Source organism: Sminthopsis crassicaudata, chromosome 1, assembly GCF_048593235.1.
Source record: "Sminthopsis crassicaudata isolate SCR6 chromosome 1, ASM4859323v1, whole genome shotgun sequence".
NCBI classification, from domain to species: Eukaryota; Metazoa; Chordata; class Mammalia; order Dasyuromorphia; family Dasyuridae; genus Sminthopsis; species Sminthopsis crassicaudata.
Genome location: NC_133617.1, coordinates 60,433,991 through 60,455,255, shown reverse-complemented (window position 1 = coordinate 60,455,255; position 21,265 = coordinate 60,433,991). Strand labels below are relative to the sequence as shown.

Here is a 21,265-nt window from a genome sequence, read left to right as displayed (position 1 = left end):
TCTATTGAAGATGGTTCTGTAATGTGACAATACGTGTTTTGTCCCTGTTTTTTTTTACATTTTTAAAAAAACTCTGTTCTACTTAACTTTCCCCTCCACTTACTTGGCTTAAAAAAACATTTGATGTATTTGTCAAAATTTTGGACAACTTGAATCTGTGAAGGACAGTTGAAGTACTAAACTGAGATTTCTGTCTTCTCCACCCCATAGGATAGATCAATAGGCCAAATTTAATGCAGTGAAATGTTTTAAGAATAAATGTCAAGTCCTTCACTTGGGTTAAAAAAGTCAACTGCACGAGTATAGGATGGGATACACAAGGCCATAGGTCTCTCGGTTTTCATGGACTACCATTATGCTCAATATCAGTTGATAATATATCATAGAAATTGATATGAACTTAAGGCAAAATAGGATATGTATAGTTTCCAGAACAAATAACTAATAGCAGCATTGAAAGAATTAGAAATATTTGACTTCAACAAAAGAATACTGAGAAAAGTACATAATAATTATCTTTAAGTAATTGAAATACTCACATGTGATACAGGAATTAGGTTTGTTCTTTTTGTCCCCAAAGGTTAGGGCTCAGAGTAATGATTGAATTACAAGGAAGTTATTAGAACTCAAGGTAAATAAAAACATTTTTGACAATTAGAATTGTCCAAAAGTGGAATGCACTCTCTAGGGAGGTGATGAGTTAACACTCATTGAAGATTTTCCAGGGGAGATAAGGATGATTGCTTAGAAGGGCTTTAGCAGACATTTCCTTTTTTTTTTTTCCTAATAAATTTATTTTTTTTTAAATATACACTGCTATATGAATCATGTTGGGAGAGAAAAATCAGAGCAAAAAGAAAAAACCATGGGAGAGATTAAAAAAACCCAAAAAACCAAAAAGAAGTGAACATAACATTTGTTGATTTACATTCAGTCTCCTTAGTTCTCTTTTCTGGATGAAGATGCCATTTTCTGTCCAAAGCCTGTTGGGATTGCTTTGGATCACTGAACCATTGAGAAGAATCAAGTCTTTCATAGTTGATCATTGCACATTCTTGCTGTTATTATTTATAATGTATTCCTGGTTTTGCTTGTATTACTCAGCATCAGTTAATGTAAATGTTTTCAAGCCTTTCTAAAATCAGCTTGCTCATCATTTTTAATAGAACAATAATATTCCATTACCTTCATATGCCAAACTTATTCAGTTCCCATTCCCAATTGATGACCAAGTACTCATTTTCCAATTCGTTGTTACCACAAAAAGAACTGGTACAAACATTTTTGCACATGTGGGTCCTCTCTCCTCCTTTAGGATTTCCTTGGGATATAGACCCAGTAAGGGCACTGTTTAGCAGAGATTTCCATTCTGGAAAAGTATAGATCATAGGAGTTGAGGAAGTTGGTGAACTGAGAGATCAGTGTGTTTGAGGGCCCAACAATGTTATATTCAACTGCGTAATCAAGAAGGAGAGTTTTGGATGAAAATGAAGACTGTGAGAATTTCTACAGAAAGGAGAAAAATTTGGGGGTTGTAGAGTGCTGTAATTAGGATCTAGAGAAGTGCTGGCTTAGTAACGACAATAGCCTGAGGCTCTAGAAGAGACAGTGAGGAGGGGCAAGAAGTTCTATTGAGCAGTGGAGTCATGAAATAAAGTGTACCTAATAATGGAGAGGGATATAGTATCTTCCAAAAGAGAGATAGAAGAAGTAGTCAGAGAGATAGAAGGATGTTTGTAAGGATATAATGTCATGGATGTCAAGGAAGGAGAGAGAATATGTAGAAGAAATCAATGTTTTGGTCCATAAAAGGGTATGGTTCCAGACAAATGGAATTTAATCTTCTAAGCACAATATATATACATATATATATATGTATATATATATATATATATAAATATATATATATATATATATATATATATATATAATAAAGTTAATGATAGCTATCATTTTATAACAGTTGTTATATATACAGCACTGAGTGTTTTATGATTTATAATCTCGTTTGAACCTTACAATAATCCTGGGGGACGGGGTTTAAGTGCTTTAGATTCTACTTTAGACTTGAGAAAACTGAGGTTAAGTGACTTTGCCAAAGAAGCAAAAGCAAACAAAGGTCCTATCTCTTTTTTGATCTTCTACTTTGCTCTAATACACATTCTTTGAAGCTTGTAAAAAAGTTTTTTCTTAGCTACCTTCACCAACTTCAGTTCATTCTTACCTTTCACATTCCTACACAATTTTCATAGAACTGTTCCTAGTCTTGCTTCCATCTCCTGTACATTTCTTCTCTTTTTTTCCCAGTCTAAATTGATTGGTGCATTAAAAGAATATTTAAAACAATCTCTTCAGAATAGTTTCCATTCGTTTCTTCAGAATTTTATTCTCAAGAATATTCTAGCTTTTATATGTTAATTTCTCCTGAAACATTTTAGTCTGTGGGATCCTATTTGTCTATCCTTTGAACCTTTTGAAATCTTCTTTTTAAAAATCTAGAGCAGATAGCAAAATCTAGTCAGAGTATACCAAAATATCCTCTTTCATCTTAAACTCTAGGATAGAATGTTTACTTCTCCAGAGCTCCCCATCATTTTTACCCCAGCAGCTATTTCTCCTCGTTATTTTGAAAAAGATTGGGAATCAAATTTCTCCTTTTTTTGGGGTACTTTATCACTAAGGTGAGAAAAAAAAGAGTTAAAAACTAAGATCTTGACGGATTAGTTACTGGATTGAATTTCTAACAGGGTGAAATTCATTAGGGATAAAGTCTTGCCTGTGGGTCGAAAAAATCAACATCACAAGTATAAGAGTAAGGTAGACATCAATTATTCTGGGAAAGATCTGAGGGCTCTTGCAGAAAAGATATGTAAACTCAATATGTCAACCACGTGATCTGGCAGCCAAAAAAAACTGATATGAATTTGGTCTGAATTAAAGGGGTATTTCTTTTTTCAGTCCCACCATACTTTACCCTCATTAGACCACATGTGGAACATCGGGTTCAATTCTGGGCCTCATAGTTTAAGGAGAAAACTAACCAGAGGTTAGTTATCAGTACAGTGAAAAGCCTCAAATCTATGTTGTTTAAGGGCTGGTGGAAAGAATTGGTGATGTCTAGCCTGCAGAAGTGAGGATTCAAGGTGAACATGAGAGCTATTGTCAAGAATCTGAAGAATTATGTGAGGGAGGGATTCAATTTGTTCTGTTTGTCTTCTGTCTTTCTGTTTGCAGAACCAGGAGTCAAGCGCAGAAACTGCCAAGGGAACAATTGGCTTTAAATGCCCCTCGAAGTACAATTAACAGCCTTTTAATCAGTACCATTTCAGTCATACAATAAGTCAACAATCATCAGTTAAGCACTTACTATATGTTAGGCACTGTGCTAAGTGCTAATGTTAAAAAGAAAGGCAAAAAAATCCCTGAACTAAAAAAGTTTATATCCAAATGGAGGAGACAAGATATAAGTAAATAAGACAATATGTAAATATAATAGGTACATACAAGACACACACAGAATAGATGGAAGATAATCTGAGAAGGAAAGGCACTGGCAACTAACTGTGGGGAATTAGGAAAGGCCTCTTGCATAAGGTGGGAAGGGTAAGCATTACAGCCAGTGAAAATGCAAGGAGATGAGAGCTTGAGTGTCATTTGTGAGGCACATCTGATTTTGAAATAAAATAGAGTTAAATTAAACAAAAAAGAATGTTAGCACTAAAAAGAAACAGTTTGAAGTTTGAGGAAAGAAAGGAAATTAACTATTCGATTTGATCAATGAGAGATCATTAAAAATTTTGGGAAGGAGAAGTTTCAGTTAAAGTGTGAAGTCATAAGTACACAGATGGCTTTGAAGACAGATTAAAAATAATTTTTAAGGATGGGGGAGATAGGAATATTTTTTGTTCATAGGTCCTCCTCCTCCTTCCAATCCCTTCATCCTACTGCATTTCTTGGCCCCAACTGGCGCTCTCCAGGAGGAAACCACAGACCACACACAAAAGCCTGTCTAAGCAGAGGCTACACTATGCAGATGGGAAATCCAGTTAGAAATTGCTGCAATATTCCAGGAGAAAAGTGATATAAATCTGAACAAGGGTAAAAGTTAGGGAATCAAAATAACAGGATAGATGTAGGGAGTGGAAATCAACAGAATTTAATAATTCTGGATATAGACAAAATGGTCCATCTCTGCCTTCCCAGAAAGAGGCTACTTAATGCCAGAGGCAGTTGGATATGGATACCACTTTGGCTATTTTCTGGGAAACATTTTTCTACCGGAGGAAAATTGGAGGATAAGAAAGGGATAATAATAATAAAATGATGATAATTAGCAGCATTAAATAGGGCTTTAAAGTTTACCTAGTTCTTCACAAATATTATCTGATTTTATCCTCCCAGTATCTCTGGAAAATACATAGTACTACTATTATTCTTATCTCACAAATGAGGAAAGTGAAGTATACAGAGATTAAAAGGCTTGCTTAGAGTTAAATAGCTAGTAAGTATATGAAGCTGGATTTTAACTCAGAGCTTTTAAACTCTATTTTTTCTTTTAGCTTTTCCTTTCCTAGGGAGATTTCTTCCTCCTTTCCCCCACCTAATAATATTTTATTTTTTCCAATTATATATAAAGATAGTTTTCAATATTCATTTATGTAAGATTTTGAATTCCAATTTTTTCCTCCCTTTCTTCCTTTCTCCTGAGAGAGAAAATAATCCCATACAGGTTATATACATATATAAAATATTTTAAACATATTTTCACAACTCATGTTGTGAAAGAAAAATCAAAATAGGGGCAACTAGCTCTTAAAGAGCATTAGTCTTAAAGTCAGGAGGACCTGAGTTCAAATCCACTCTTAGACACTTAACACTTCCTAGCTGTGTGACCCTGGGCAAGTCACTTAACCCCAATTGCCTCAGCCAAAAAAAAAGAAAAAAGAAAAAATAAAAAAGGGGAAAATTACAAGAAAGAAAAGAAGGTGAAAACAGTATGCTTTGATCCACATTCAGTCTCTATAATTCTTTGGATGTAGATAGTATTTTCTATACCAAGTCTATTGGAATTGTCTTGCATCACTGCATTGCTGAGAGGAGCTAAGCCCGTCTTGGTTGATCATCTCACAATCTTGCTGTTATTATGTACAATATCCCCCTACTTCTGCTCACTTCACTCAGCATCTGTTCATGTAAATCTTTCCAGGCTTTTCTGAAATCAATCTGTTCATAATTTCTTAAAGCACAAAAATATTCCATTAAATTCAAATACCACAACTTATTCAGCCATTCCCCAACTGATGGGCATCCACTCAAGTTCCAATTCCTTACCAATACAAAAAGGGCTGCCACAAACATTTTTGCACGAGGATCCTCTTCTCTATTTTAAGATCTTTTTGGGATACAGAAGATCTTTTGCTGGATCAAAGAGTATGCACAGTTTTATAATCCTTTGGGTATAGTTCCAGGTCCAGCTATCGAACTACTGTATCGCCCAGAAGAAAGGAATGAAAAGGAGAAAAGAGGAGAAAGAGATGGGTGGTGGGAAGAAAGGTGAAATAGGGAGCACACCACATTAAGGAAATTAGGATGAAGGCCAGTTAGGATGAAGGTTCTTGGCTGGGGGGAGGGGAGGGGTTGTATTTATATCTCTCTAAACAGGATAGGGTAGTTGGGAAAGAGATGAGAAGGGGAGGAGTAGTAAGGTAACTCTTAGTACAGGGAATGACCTTAGGACCTTGGCTTCTTATATTTCATAATCTTTCACTTACTGCTACAAATTGTTTTCATAGAACAAGGACAGGGCCTTTTCTGGCCCATGTCCCTAGCTCCATTCCCACTCTAGTTCCAGTCTCGTTCAGCGGTCCTCTTGGTCTCCTCACTGTGGGGGTGGAGTCTGAGGTGTGGTCTAGAGGATAGTGGACCTTTATTTTTGGCTTTGGGTCACAGTGAGGAGCTGGTGGCATCCAAACAAGAAGAGAGGGTGACCTTCTCAAAGACAGAGGGAGACAGAAAGAGAACAGGTACTTCCAAAAAAAAAAAGGCTAATATCCAAGCTTAGAGCTGCAGAGGGAACTGCTCTAGATTGTTGCAGGTTATGAGTAAAGGTATAGGAAGCTGGGATGAGGAAAAGATGGAGGTGAGACCCAGAAAAAGAGAAGGTTGGGGAGAAACAGGGGAGTGAGGAATTGGAGGGAAGTTGGAACTTGGACAAAACTAGGCACAGGGAATTTTTATTGCAAACAGACTTGACTGAAAGTTGTCCTGAGTTATCTGGCCTCCATGCATTAAAGAGTGTTTTATCTTCTGCCATTGCCATGGGTCAGCTCTGCTGAAAGAGACCAGCAGACAGGTATTATTAGGGAGAGACCCTATATCTTTTTTTCAGAAGAAAAATGGCCTTACCAGGATAGTATTTCTGGGCACCAATGGGTGTTAATGCTAATGGGAAGGTTCTTCTGGGACATTGGTTTACCTTTTGGTCATATTGGCTGAGAAACTGACTGAGTAGGAGTTCCATGCTACTTGGAGGGCTCTGGTGACAGCGAGTGTGAAGTAGGAAGATGGATGCCAAACGGATGTTGGAACTGGGGATAGAAAAGAGGAGAATTATGGAGACAGGGCAGATTGGGGCTTTGGGGAATGTCCATTGGAAGTCAAGATGGCAGGTAAAAAAATAGATCTCTGTCACTGTAGGAAGCAGAGATACTATCTCTGGAAATCAGTCCAAAGAGGAGGCCTGAAGGAGGCATGGGGACTCTGAGAAAGGAGGAGGGAAATGGCCATTTAGAGACCAAATCCCACTTGGTTTTGACAGGTTTTCTTTTTTTTCCTACCCTATCTCTGTGTTCAACATTTTTTTGCTTCCAAATCTATTATTATATTCTTTCCCTTTCTCACAGCCTTGAGCACCAGCCTAGGTCTTTCAAAAAGTGTCCTAGAATCAAAATCCAACAACATAAAGATTTCCAAATACCAACCAATTAATCAGAAATCACTTTAAAGTGCCTACTATTTGTTGTTAATGCACTAAGTAATACAAATACAAAAGTGAAGCCATCCCTGTTTTCAAAGAGCTTTTATTTTAATAGAGAAACAGCCTGTACTTATAAAGGTCTATACAAAACAGGCACAGGTAATCTTAGGGATATAACACTAAGGACTGGGTGTCTAGGAAAGACCTCATGCAGAAAGTCACAATTACTCTGGATCTTGGAAGATATCAGGGTTTCTGAGATAAGAGATAAGCAGGTAGAGTGTTCTGGGCATGGATGGCAGACAGTGCAAAAGGATGGGTCACATTAGCAAACCAATAAATCTACTAATCAACATTTATTAAACACCCACTATGCATCAGGCCTTGTGCTAAGCACTCCTCATGTGTGAAGAACAGTGAGAAGGCAGGTTTCCAGTATAGACCATAGAGTGGAGGGCAAAGTGGAGTGTAAGAGATTAGAAAGGGTGTAGCTTGTGAAGAAATTTAAATGCTAAATAGAAGAGTTTATTTGGGATCCTAAAGGTTTTAGGAAGCCACTGGACTTTATCAAGTGCTGGAAGAGGGAAGAATATTGTGGATCAGGCCTAACCCAGAACAGTGATTCAGAATTGGAATTACAAGAGACATTCATGGATCACAACATGCAATAAGATGAATTTAATAATTACAAAAGATAAAAATTATAGAATTCCTGGTTGAAAAGGCAGGATATTAATTCAGGTAAAAGGCTATTCCTTCCTGCCTCCGTCTTTATCTTATCAGTTAGACTTAGTAGGTCACCATGGTAACTGGACACACAGTTCTTAAAGGTATTCCTCCAGGGCAATGAGAATTCTGCTGAAATGTGCAGTCTCACAAGCTAGAACTTTTATGCTTTGGGCAGCAAGGAAGCCTTAAGAATCAACCCATCTTATATAAAATTGGTGCTTCTCCTACTACATCCCATTCCTTAGCAGTGAGGTCCTAATGTTGTACCAGAGAATTTTCACTTTTAATAATAAGACTATTGTCTTAAAATATCTCAGGTCTTCTAAGCAGTCCTGAAAGAGAAACTAAATGTAAACAATAAAAGCCAAATGAAAGGCCCATTAAAAAAATACAATCAACAGAGGGGATGTAATGTCAGATCATTTCAAAGTAAGGTTTAAACAATCACTATGACCAGGAGAGACACAAAATGTGCCATCAAGAACCATCAAGAATCTCTATCACAGGTCCAAGTCATCCATAGTAAGGGATCTACAATTCTTGCAATCTGTCTTAGAGTTTGTGTTAATACCAGTATTTACTTTAACCTGACCATCAACTCAGTGTTCCTGAATTCAAAACCTTTTTGGGTTGATGTTAAACTCTGGGCTGAATGAAGATTTCTTCTTAATTTCAACCAAAGACTCAAGATTACTAACAAGTAATCTTTAAGATTCTTTACTCTTTTCTTCCCAGTGAATCCCACCCCCCCACCATGATTTTTAGCTTTTTTTTTTTTGAGAGGCAACTGGGGTTAAGTGACTTGCCCAGGATCACACAGTTAGGAGGTGTTAAGTGTGTAAAGCTAGATTCAGATCCTCCTGACTACAGGGGCAGTGCTCTATTCATTGTGCCCTCTAGCTCCTCCATACACGATTATTTTTTTTTTATTTTATTTTTAAATTTTATTTATACAATTTTTTGACATTATATATGCATGAGTAATTTTTTTTTAACATTATCCCTTGTATTCATTTTTTCCAAATTATCCCCTCCCTCCCTCTACTCCCTCCCCCCGATGACAGGTAATCCCATACATTTTACATGTGTTACAGTATAACCTAGATACAATACATGTGTGTAAATACCATTTTCTTGTTGCACAATAAGCATTAGATTCCGAAGGTGTAAGTAACCTGGGTAGATAGACAGTAGTGCTAACAGTTTACATTCACTTCCCAGTGTTTCTTCTCTGGGCATACACCATTATTTTTAAAAGACTTTTACCTCTCCTTGTATCATTAAAACACAAAGCATCATCTTTTAGCTCTCCTAATCCTTTCTGTCTCACCTATCCCATAGGATAGGTGTTTTTTATACCTGATAATTAAAGGAAAATCTGAGCCATTAAGACCAAGATGATTAGAAAGAAGAACTATAGAGGATTAACTAGGACTATTGCAAAGGAGTACTTCCTTATTAAATAGACCTTTTTTCCCCTGAGGCAATTGGGGTTAAGTGACTTGCCCAGGATCACACAGCCAGGAAGTGTTAAGTGTCTAAGGTCAAATTTGAATTCAAGTTTTCCTGACTTCAGGGATAGTACTCTATCCATTGCATCACCTGATAGATGTTCTTGGTTTATCAAAGATACAGTTTCAGGGAAGTGAAACACTCAATTCTTATAGTCAGAGATATAATTATTATTAAATATTATTATTAAAATCTATCCCAGCATTCAATGACATGAGCTGATTGAGGATTGTGTGGAAAAATGAAATCCCAGTAACTATGATGGTGATGGAGCCAGTTTTTGACTTTATCTGAGATCAAATTTGCTACCCCTGCTTTTTTTGCTTTAGCTGAAGCATAATAAATTCTGCTTTAGCCTTTTACCATTATTCTGTATGTATCTCTGTTTCAAATGTGTTTCTTATAAACAACATATTGTAGAATTCTGTTTTTTAATCTACACTGCTATTTGTTTGTGTTTTATAAGAGAGTTCATCCCATTTACTTTCTTTCTTTCTTCATCTTCTTCTTCTTCTTCTTCTTCTTCTTCTTCTTCTTCTTCTTCTTCTTCTTCTTCTTCTTCTTCTTCTTCTTCTTTTTTTTTCTTTGCTAAGACAATTAGGGCTAAGTGACTTGCCCAGGGTCACATAGCTAGGAGGCAAGATTTGAACTTATGTCCTCCTGACTTCAGGGCTGGTGCTCTGTCCACTATACCACCTAGCTGCCCCCATCCCATTTACTTTCACAGTTATGATTACCAGCTCTGTATTTTTCTCTATCCTATTTTCTCCCCTGTATATACTTTTGTTCTCTTTTTCCCCTCTGTCCCTCTATCTGCCCTTTCTTTTATCACCCCTCCTCCCCTTCTCTTACCCCTTTATGCTAGTGTTTCAGTCCTGCCTTCTATCCAGTCCTTCCCTTTCTTTTTCTTTTCCCCTCTTACTTCCTTATAGAGTAAGATAATTTTTTCTACCCAACTGAGTGATTATTTTATTCCCTTTCTAAGCCAAGACTGATAAGATTAAGCTTCAGACAATATTAATTTCCCCTTCTTTTCCTTTATTGTAATAGGTCTTTTGTGCCTCTTCATGTGATTTAATTTGTCCCATTTTACTTCCCCTTTCCTCTTCTCCCAGAACAACCCTTTTTCTACCCCTTAATATCTTTTTCTTTAATATCCTCACATCAAAATCCATTCATATTCATACCCTCTGTCCTTGTATGTCCCCTCTAACTGCCCCAGTAAAAGATACAGGTTTCAAGAATTACAGATATCATTTTCCTATCTAGGGATATAAATAGTTTAACCTTTAAATAATATGTATATATCTATATCTATATCTATGTAGATATACATATATCCCCTATTTACCTTTCCATAATACTTGTCTTCAGTCCTGTGTTTGAAGTTAAAATTTTCTGTTTAGTTCTGTTTTTTTTCCCAATAGAAATGATTACTTAATTGAAGATCCATCTCCTCCCCTGAAAAATGATGTTTTACTTGGTTGTTAATTCTTTGTTGTAACCCCAGGTCCTTTGCCTTCTGGATTATGCTATTTCAGGCCCTTCTATTCTTTATTGTAGAAGCTGCCAGATTCATAAGTATTGCTCCACGAGATTTGAATTATTTTTGTCTGGCAGCCTGCAGTAATTTTTCCTTGAGAAGTATTGCAACAATATTCCAGGATTTTCCTTGTGGGTTCTCTTTCTGGAGGTGATCAATGGATTCTTTCAATGACTATTTTCCCCTCTAGTTCTAGTATATCAGGGTCGTTTTCCTTGTTGATCTTTTGAAGAATGCTATCCAGGCTCTTTTGTTGGTCATAGCCTTCAGGTAGACCGTTAATTTTAAAATTGCTTCTCCTGGATCTATTATTCAGGTTGGATGTTTTACCATTGAGGTATTTTAGATTTTCTTCCATTTTTTCATTCTTTTTAGTTTGACTGATTTTTGATGTCTCATAGAGTCATTAGCTTCCATTTGCCTCATTCTAGTTTTCAATGTGTGATTTTCTTCAGTTAACTTTTGCATTTCTTTTTTCATTTGATTAATTCTACTTTTCTTTGTTTTCTTCAGTGAATTTTTTTGTATTTGCATTTTTTTATTTTGCATTTGTATTTTGCATTTGCATTTTGTATTTTTTAAGGAATTTTTTTCTTCAGTCAATTTTTTCCCTCCTTTTCCAAATTGTTGATTCTCTCTTGCATACCTATAATTTCTTTTCTTATTTTTTTTCTACATTTTTTATATTCCTTTTAAAATCTTTTATGAGCTCTTCCAAGAAACCTTTTAGGGCCTGAGAGCAATAATTCATGTCACTCTTTGAGATTTCTCCTGTGGACATTTTGTCCTAAGCTGAGTTGCTATTTTGGTCTTTCCTGGCACCATAATAGCTTTCTATAATTATGTTTCTTACTCATTTTCTTTTCTTCCTTTATTTTGCTTTTTTGCACCTTTTATAGTGTAGCTCTGCTCCTGAAGTAAAAATGAAATTGTCCCAAGATTCCCCTGCAGCTCTGAGCCTTGACATTGGGCACAGGGCTCCTTATGTTTGGTGTTTTGCTCACAGTAGGGGTTAACTCTCCCTGCTCTCTCCAGAAAATAACATGGTTTCCCAGAATTTGCCTTCTGAGCTAGGACTACTAGTTTGCTCTACTACTGAGCCATGACTGAGGGTCTCAGTTGTTGATCTGCTGTGATTAAGACCCTTTCACTGACTTTCCTGGACTCCTGAGCTGGGCTAAATATCTCTTTCACCTCAGTGAGACTGACCTTTCTTGAAATCATTCTAAACTATCTTGAACTGAAGAGTGGTTTTATTCTGTCAGACTCTGTTCAGAGACTTGATTTCATGTGATTTTCAGGGAAAGTGGTATAATGTCCAGGCTAACTCTCTGGAGGGCCTCAGGATCAGTCAGGGTCAGGATCAGTCAAAGTCCTTGGTCTTTAGGAGGAGAAGTGAAGGAGGCAGGCAATCTGGCTCATCAAAGATGAGTCCTGGACTCTGGAGTCTGGAGTTTGAAGTCTTCCCTGATGAGCATGCTGCAGCAGAGAGACTGTGACTCTTTCTCTCTCTCATTCCTCCAATCTTTCCCTAGGATTACCTCACCACAACACATTCAGCCAATCATGAGGAAAGCCATCACATCACCACCTCATCTAAGTATATGTTTATAGAACCATTATCTCATAGTAAGTAGGTACTTAGCCTTAAGTACTCTGCTGTCTTAGATTCAGTCCACCTTTTCAGAGTCCCATTTCTCTGCAATCTTCTTGCCCTCTACATCTCCCACTCTCTTTTGTTTTAGAACACAGGTGGTCACGCCCTGCCTGACTTCTCAGGAAGGGAGATGAAAAACACCAAAGTGAAATGGGGAGCTAAGCCAGATATTGTTAGTGGGTTTCTGGGCTGAAGGGTATTACTAGAAACAGGTTTGCACAAACTCATCAGCATGGCAGGTATTACGCAAGCATATAGCAGAGGCTAGTAGTGATGACTCTTGCCACAGTTGGTGCAAGTTCAATGTGGTGTAACAAACATGAATTGTACATGCAAGTAGTGATAAAACAAACAATATAAATCAACATGGTATTGTAAAAGATTTCCAGAAGTCCTAGAAGGAGGGTATGTAAACAGCAATCACACATACGCCTCCTTCAGCAGCCAAGAGAGAGTCCAAAACCAACCTACTGTCCATTGCTTCATGTGTCAGGGAATCCAATGTTTTTGAAGTCCTGTAACAGTTTTATTAAGTGTTAGGGAATCCAATGATTCCTATGCAACAGTCTTGTCATTTCTCAGAAAAGCCAATGTTTCCTGAGGGTTTTCAAGTCCTATAATAATCTTATCAAACTGGGAGAGCTTGAAATTGGGCTTTATTTTGCCATCTTCTTGGACTTTCAGTAATGTTAAATTCATCACGGTCAGATTCAATGGTATAGGAAGAAGCACAAGGGAAAAAAGCTATTTTATGTAAGATCTTTGATGGTTGCTGCAGTATTGGTTCATTTAATTGGCAGTGCTATCTCATATCCTGAGTAGGTAATGAGTAGGTACTACATCAGCTACATTGAAGGCAAACTTCTTGTTCTGAGATGGAGGAAGAAGGTTGATATAATTCACCAGAGGCAAGGATCATATGGAATCATACCATATTGATATGATATTATCATACCATATTGATGTTTCTAATTTTAATTTTTTCTCAATCAAACAAATAAAGCAATAAACCAGTCAATTAAAACCTGTCTTCTCTCCTACCTCCCCCACAACTGAACAAAGGGGAAAAAAACTCTTTTAAACAAATATGGATAGTTAAACAAAAGCAGATTTCTGAATATATATATATATATACATATTGGCTTGAAGAGCTTTGTTAAATAGAATTAGCTGTATTATTCTGACTTAATGGGATCATATAGTCTCACACTACCACAGCATAGCATCCCTCTATATCCAGATTGATGATGGAGTCATTCCATTTATGACATTCTCTTTTTTATTTATTTTTTATTCATTTTTCCAAATTATCCCCTCCCTCCCTCCACTCCCTCCCCCCGATGACAGGTAATCCCATACATTTTACATGTGTTACAATATAACCTAGATACAATACATGTGTGTAAATACCATTTTCTTGTTGCACAATAAGCATTAGATTCCGAAGGTGTAATTAACCTGGGTAGATAGACAGTAGTGCTAACAATTTACATTCACTTCCCAGTGTTCCTTCTCTGGGTATGGTTATTTCTGTCCATCATTGATCAACTGGAAGTGAGTTGGATCTTCTTTATGTTGAAGATATCCACTTCCATCAGAATACATCCCCATACAGTATTGTTGTTGAAGTGTACAGCGGTCTTCTGGTTCTGCTCATTTCACTCAGCATCAGTTGATGTCTCTCCAAGCCTCTCTGTATTCCTCCTGTTGGTCATTTCTTACAGAACAATAATATTCCATAACCTTCATATGCCATAATTTACCCAACCATTCTCCAACTGATGGGCATCCATTCAACTTCCAGTTTCTAGCTACAACAAAAAGGGCTGCCACAAACATTTTGGCACATACAGGTCCCTTTCCCCTCTTTAGCTAATCTTTGGGATATAATCCCAATAACAGCAATACTGGATCAAAGGGTATGCACAGTTTCACAACTTTTTGGGCATAGTTCCAGATTGCTCTCCAGAATGGCCGGATTCTTTCACAACTCCACCAACAATGCATCAGTGTCCCAGTTTTCCCACATCCCCTCCAACATTCATCACTATTTGTTCCTGTCATTTAGCCAATCTGACAGGTGTATAGTGATATCTCAGAGTTTTCTTAATTTCCATTTCTCTGATCAGTAGTAATTTGGAACACTCTTTCATATGAGTGGAAATAGTTTCAATTTCATCATCTGAGAATTGTCTGTTCATATCCTTTGACCATTTATCAATTGGAGAATGGTTTGGTTTCTTATAAATTAGGGTCAGTTCTCTATATATTTTGGAAATAAGACCTTTGTATGACATTCTCTTAAGGGCATCAACTGAATCATTTAATACAACAGAGGATATGTGATGTTCCTACTGGACACTAACATTCCCTCTAAACAACTTTATGCAGTAGGAGACAACAATAAAATTCTTCCACTGTTCCTAGTATTAAAGAAGAGAACCTTTAATTGTCTAGTGCTGTTCTTTCTAGGCCCAGATAACTCAGATTCTAATCAGTACTCAGGAATTAGTCTAAACACAAATCTTTTCTTTTCCATTCTATCCCTCAAAGCTCTCTCACATGCTATCCTTGGAGCCTGGACCACTGGAAAAACCTGCCAGAATTCTTTTGTTACTGTATCAAGAGCTAAGGTATTCTTATGTCTACTTCTCTCAACAGGGAGAACCGTCAGAGCTCCACTTTAGAGCTTTTAAGGCTACAGCTTATTCCATATTCCCCTCAGAAAGAAAGGACTGGTGAGAAACTTGGTAAACAGGGACCATCAAAATGCTCAAGTGGGAAAATTAGTGAAAGAAATACAAATATGTGTACAGGGGAGGTAGAATGTGGATTAGGATGATTTAAACAAATAAGAATTTCGGAGCAATTGGTGGAATTTTAGGAATAGGGACATGAAATCCCTTTCTAATGTTGCTTTCCTTTATAAACACATTTTTCCTGACTCTGCAAGTTTAACTTTAGCTAAATAGTCTAATTAGCTCTGTGCTTCCTTATTTGACTTTAGATCGTTACAAATGATATCCAGAACCACCCACGTTCTTCTGGTCTTCTGCATTCCATTTTGACTTCTTGCTTTATTTCTTTCAAATACAATTGTAATCTTTGCCACCAAAGCATTTTCTCCCCTAAATTCCTGCTTTTAGTTGTTATGGGGTCATTCTTTTATTCTAGATTTTCTTTTTTGAATTACAATTGATCCATAAGATTTCCTAGGATTCAGTATTTGATTCTTACAACAACCCTGGAAAGTAGGTGGTAATATTATCCTCTAAGGAAACTTAGACAAACAGACATTAAATGACTTGCTCAGGGTCATATATTTAGCACATGTCTGAGGTTAGATTTGAACTCAGGTGTTTCTGATGCCAGACCAGGCTCTTGCCACTGTGCCAGCTCCATATAAGCATTGATCATGATCCAATAAAGGAGTTAGAAGGAGTAGACAAGAAGGAGGAGAGTCAAGGGAGAGCAGTGTTATGAAAATTCAGAGAAGAATATATTGAAGAATAACCCAAGCCTAACAATGTTAAATGCTTCAGAGCAGTCAAGAAGGACAGGGATTGCAGAAAAAGATTTGGCAATTAGATTATTGCCCAACTCTCAGAATCTGTGACCTTATAAATTGGAAAAGGTGAAAGACATACAAATATGAGTATAGGATAGGTGGAGTGTGGATTGAGATGATTCAAGCAAATTAGAATTTCTGAGCTGTTGGAATTTTAGGAATAGGGACATGAAAACCCTTTCTAGTTCTGCTTTCCTTTATAAACACATTTTACCCCCTGGAGACTATGAGCCATAACTTTAACTAAATTCTTTCAGTAGTAAATTACTTGGCAAAACAGAAGCTGCCTGAATCAAGTTTGGACCTAAGGGAAGATACTAGGCCACAGTAAATAATGGCATAAATGACTTTCAGGACAATTCAGTTAAAGAATATAAAATGTATTTCCTCCAATGATTATACTACTGAATGACAGAATATACCTATACCAATCATCTATGGCATATTAGGATTTGCTTCCCTCTAGGAAAAAAAATTTGATCAGATGAAAAGCTTGGCAATTTACCCAATGTTTGATGTTCTAAAGGTTAGACTCTTCAAGTCTAATTGTAGAGGCAGGTAGGGGCATATTGTTGGACCTAGAGAAAGGAATATCCAACTTCAAATCTGGCCTCAGACACTTAACTAGCTGTCAGATGATGGACAAGTCACTTAATCTTGTTCAGCCTCAGTTTCCTTATCTGTAAAATGGGGATAATAGTAGCAGCTACCTCCCAGGGTTGTAAGGATACAAGAATATAAAATATTTGTTAAGTGCTTTCTAAACCTTAAGGCATTATATAAATATCAGCAATGATAATGATGATGATGTCAAAGTCAAGGTACTCTTTCTAAGTTTTATATTTTTGCAAAAGAGAACAATCAGGAAATTTGAAAACAAAAGTGAAATCATAATAACTTTAGATAGAGGTTTCACTTGAGTGATATGGTCAGAAGCTGGAATCACAATGGGGTTTGAAGAGAGTAAGAGTAGAGAAAGTGGAGGCAGAGAGCATAGAAAACTTATACAAAGATTTTGGCTAAGAAAGGGAGAAAGGAGAGAAGACAATAGATTTTGAGAATGGTAAGTAGAGTTTACTGAGTTTTTTTTTTTTTTTTAAGGATAGGTGACAATTGTTTTTGGGGACAGAGAGAGAGAGAGACAGAGAGACAGAGAGAGACAGAGAGAGAGAGAGAGACAGAGAGACAGAGAGAGAGAGAAGAGAGAGAGAGAGAGAGAGAGAGAGAGAGAGAGAGAGAGAGAGAGAGACAGAGAGACAGAGAGACAGAGAGAGACAGAGACAGAGAGAGAAGAGAGAGAGAGAGAGAGAGAGAGAGAGAGAGAGAGAGAGAGAGAGAGAGAGAGAGAGAGAGAGAGAAAGAGATTAAAGATGAGGAAGAGGATGAATCAAAGTCAAACTCAGTGGCTTAGAGTTTACTATCTTTCAGAAATCAGGCCCTGTATCCTTTCTTCTACTCCCCCATTCATTCATTCAAAGTGTAATTAGATACAAATGAAGGGAAAGGACTCATATGTGCAAAAATGTTTGTAGTAGCTCTTTTTGTAGTGGAAATTGAGTGGCTGTCCACCAATGGGGGAATGATTGAATAAGTTATGATACATGATATATATGCATTTAAAATTTTGTTCTGTAAGAAATAATGAGCAGGCTGATTTTTAGAAAAGCCAGGAAAGACTTATATGAACTGATGCTGAGTGAACTGAACAGAGGCAGGGGAGCATTGTACACTGTGGCAGCAGGATTATGTGATAATTAACTGTGAGGAACTTGACTCTTCTCAGAAATTCAGTGATTCAGGACAGTTTCAATGGACTTGTCATCTGCATTCAGAAAGAGAATTATGGAACCTGAATGTAGTTTGAAGCACAGTATTTTCATTTTTTCTTTGTTTCTTTGTTTTTTCTTTCTATATTGTTTTCCATTTTAATCTGATTTTTCTTACACAACATGACAAACATGGAAATAAATTTACAAGATTTGCACAAGTTTGACCTACAAGATTGCTTGCTGTCTTGGGATGGAGAATGTAAGGGAAGGAAGAGAAAGATTTGGAACACAAAATCTTACAAAAAATGAATGTTGTAAACTACCTTTACATGTATTTAGAAAAATAAAATACTATTGTGAAACAAAGTATAGCTAGCCCTGCATAGTGCTTTCTTATCTTCTATTTCTTTCATTGTTAGGTAGTTTTGCTCAGGTCTGGTAATTTGAATCTATTAAGAGAAGTTAGAAGATTCTTTATTCTTTCATTCTCTCTGTCTCTGTCTCCATCTTTTTCAGGCTATCTATTTCTTTTTGTCTGGCTCTGGTTCTCTCTGTGTCTGTTTATCTGCCTATCTTTCTTTCTGTCTCTCTTTCTGTCTTCTCTTTACCAGATTTCCATTTCCGGCTCACCATTTTTGCTTTATCTTTCTCAGTTTACAGATAGCAGAAGAAAAATGAGGGTTGAAGAGTTCATCCCATTCACCATCATACATCACTGTCTTTGCTCCCTCCCTTCCTGAGAAGTAGTTTTATCTCTCCCTTGATCTTCCTTTTGCCTGTAATCCAGTTCCAAAGGCTCCCATTTATTATCCTTATTGTTATCAACTGCTATGGTTCATTCTGGGCTTTGGTAATATACCATTGGCACTATTTTGAAAGTTGTGTCACACTCTTGTAGTCATCCTTGGTTACTTATTTTTGCTTCCAATTTCTCCTGGTGCTTTTGAAAAATTTAGTTTGGTGAATGTGCAGCCACATCAGTCATATGCATAGTTGCTATTTTTCCTCTTCAGAATAATCCCTGCCTGTGCTTTAGTCGTCAGTTGTCTCTCTGTACGCCAATCTATCCTACACTCAGTCACTAAAATGCTTTTCCTAAACACAAGTCCGGTCACAATGCTTTCTTTTCTGAATCTAGCTCCCTTTCTGTAACAAAGCATTTAAAAAAATCAGTTCAATATAACTAATACATCAGCCTCCTCTGATAAAGAGAAGGGAGAAGAGAATAAACATTTATTTAGCATTTACTATGTACCAATCATTGTGCTGTGCTTCTTATAAATACTAGGAGAAAAATGATGTTATCCCTATTTTTCAGTGGAGGAAACAGAGGTAATCAGGGATTAAGTGACTTGCCCTAGATCACACAGTCAGTAAGTGCCTGGAATGCTGTATCCTCTGTAAGTAATCCCAGCTGTCTCATGACAGTTTATACAGTGTTCCATACTTATAGTCCCCTTTGTCTGCAAAGAAAGGAGGAAAATATCCCTTCCTTTGTCCTGAAATTGTTTTAATGTGGTCCAAGTTTGGTTGCCACATAACTTTTTATAGTGAATCATAATTTATGCATGTGATATGATGTTAAGGATCATGTTTAAGTGTGAAGGGACAGATCATTTCTCCTAAAGTCCCCACAACTGTGAATCATAACACTGGAAGGAGTTGCAAAACAGCTTTTACTAACGCAGATGTTCCTTGTGGATTGGAAATGAAATAAATTGGAGGCAGAGGGAAGAGGAGAAAAGTCAGAGAACACAACTGCCTCTCAGTCTCCTTGTATCATCATTATCCTCTCACATGAAGAGATCCATTCTACAGATCTGAGTTAGACCTCCAGCAGCCACTGGCAGGTGGCTCCCGTATCACAACAACATGATATATTAAGCTTCTCTTTCATTATTTCCTTCCTCCCAAGAACTTTTTTAGGTAAACTACTGTCTCACCATACTTCTCTAGTCTTGCATCCATGAAGATGATTTTAAAAAATTCAAGTGTGGGGTGTTTATTGGTCATATAACATGTGCATATCCACATTCATTGCCTAAATAAATGGCTTATGGGGGAAGCTCTGATAGCTATCTCTGGAATGTAGTTTATCTCTCTCCAAGGAAGACTTTGATTCCTGCCTAAAGGAAAGCTGGAGGAAGGGCCATGAAGTTGGCTGTTGGTTTTTCTGTTCTCCTTTGAGAGAAAGGATACACACTATCTTCCCTCCCTCCCATTCAAATGGATAATTTAAAGGTGTGAACTTCAACAAAATCCCACTAGTTTCCCTGGCTGTATCCCATAAAAAAGCAAGGAATTCCAAGTTTATACCTGGAGGCTTGATTTGTTCTCTTCAAATGCTATGTTATATTAAAAAAACATCACAAATAGTGAATGGTAAGTAAACCTAGATTTCAAACAGAAATTGGAGAAATTCTATAGTTTATAATAATACCAAAAAAACCACATATGAATAGGTAAGATCTTTACATGGGTGTGAGCTGAGCTTTCCACCAAGAGAGAATCCTGGATTTCAGCCAAGGGAAAGTTCCTTATAGTCTTTAGGGAAACAAGCTGGAAATCAGGGGTGGCTTTCTTCTGCATGCCTGTCTTCCATAGCTTATCTCTTTCTTAGGACAGGAATGAAGAATGGTTTACCTCTCCAAAATTCTCATGTCAATTCCACTCTTTACACTGTTTGTGAGAATTTTCTTCCCCAAACCTGGGTATATGAACAATAGAATTTATGCTTATAATTATATCTAGTGTCTAGTCTGTCATACTTTTGAATCCTTACTCTACTACCCAGTCATTTGCAAATTGTATGAGCAAACTTTCTCTGTCTTTATCTAAATCATTATAAACTCATTGATAAATCATTGATAAAGTCAACCATAAATAACACAGGCCAAGCATAAATGCCTGGAGTACTTTATTGGAGACCTTCTGCCAACTCAACACTGAACCACTGCCTTCTCTTTAAGGACAGCTATGTAATCCATTTCCTATTGCAGACCACTTCTCACCATAATAGTATGAAATAAAAAACTTTATCAAATGTTTTGCTAAAGTCTAAGTACACAAACTGTATACCTTTTCGCTCAGCTATTCCACTATTAAGCCTATATCCCCAAAGAAATCAAAGAGTAAAACTTTTTTTTATTAAATATTGAATTTAACATTTAATCTCTTTAGCAAAAATATTTATAACAATTATTTTTATGGAAGCCAAAATGTGAAAACTAAAAGGGTATCTTCTTATTGGGGAATAGCTATACAAATTGTAGTATATGAATGTAAAGGGACATTATTGTGTCATATGAAATGTTGAAACGGACCATTGCAGAGAAAACTAGGAAGATGTCTATGAATTTATACAGATTGAAGTGCACAGAAATAAATGGGACAATCTATAAAATGATAACTATGATAGAGAAAAGCAACTTTGAGATGCTTTTTAAAAGTCTGATCAATGGAATGATAAATCACGAATCCAAAAAGAATCAAGATGAAACATGCCATCCAT

The 21,265-nt window shown here is 36.8% G+C and overlaps 1 protein-coding gene across 2 annotated transcripts in view; it reads left to right on the top strand.

The window, feature by feature from the left end:
• The first annotated feature begins 5,899 nt into the window (after positions 1-5,899).
• Positions 5,900-21,265, top strand: part of LOC141564193 (cytochrome P450 4F11-like) — a 60,945-nt gene continuing 45,579 nt past the window's right edge. The window contains exon 1 of one of the 2 annotated variants that reach the window (XM_074306369.1): positions 5,900-6,023. The gene's annotated coding sequence lies outside the window, so the exon portion shown is untranslated. The remainder of the gene's footprint in view (positions 6,024-21,265) is intronic. The other variant, XM_074306378.1, reaches the window with a different exon arrangement.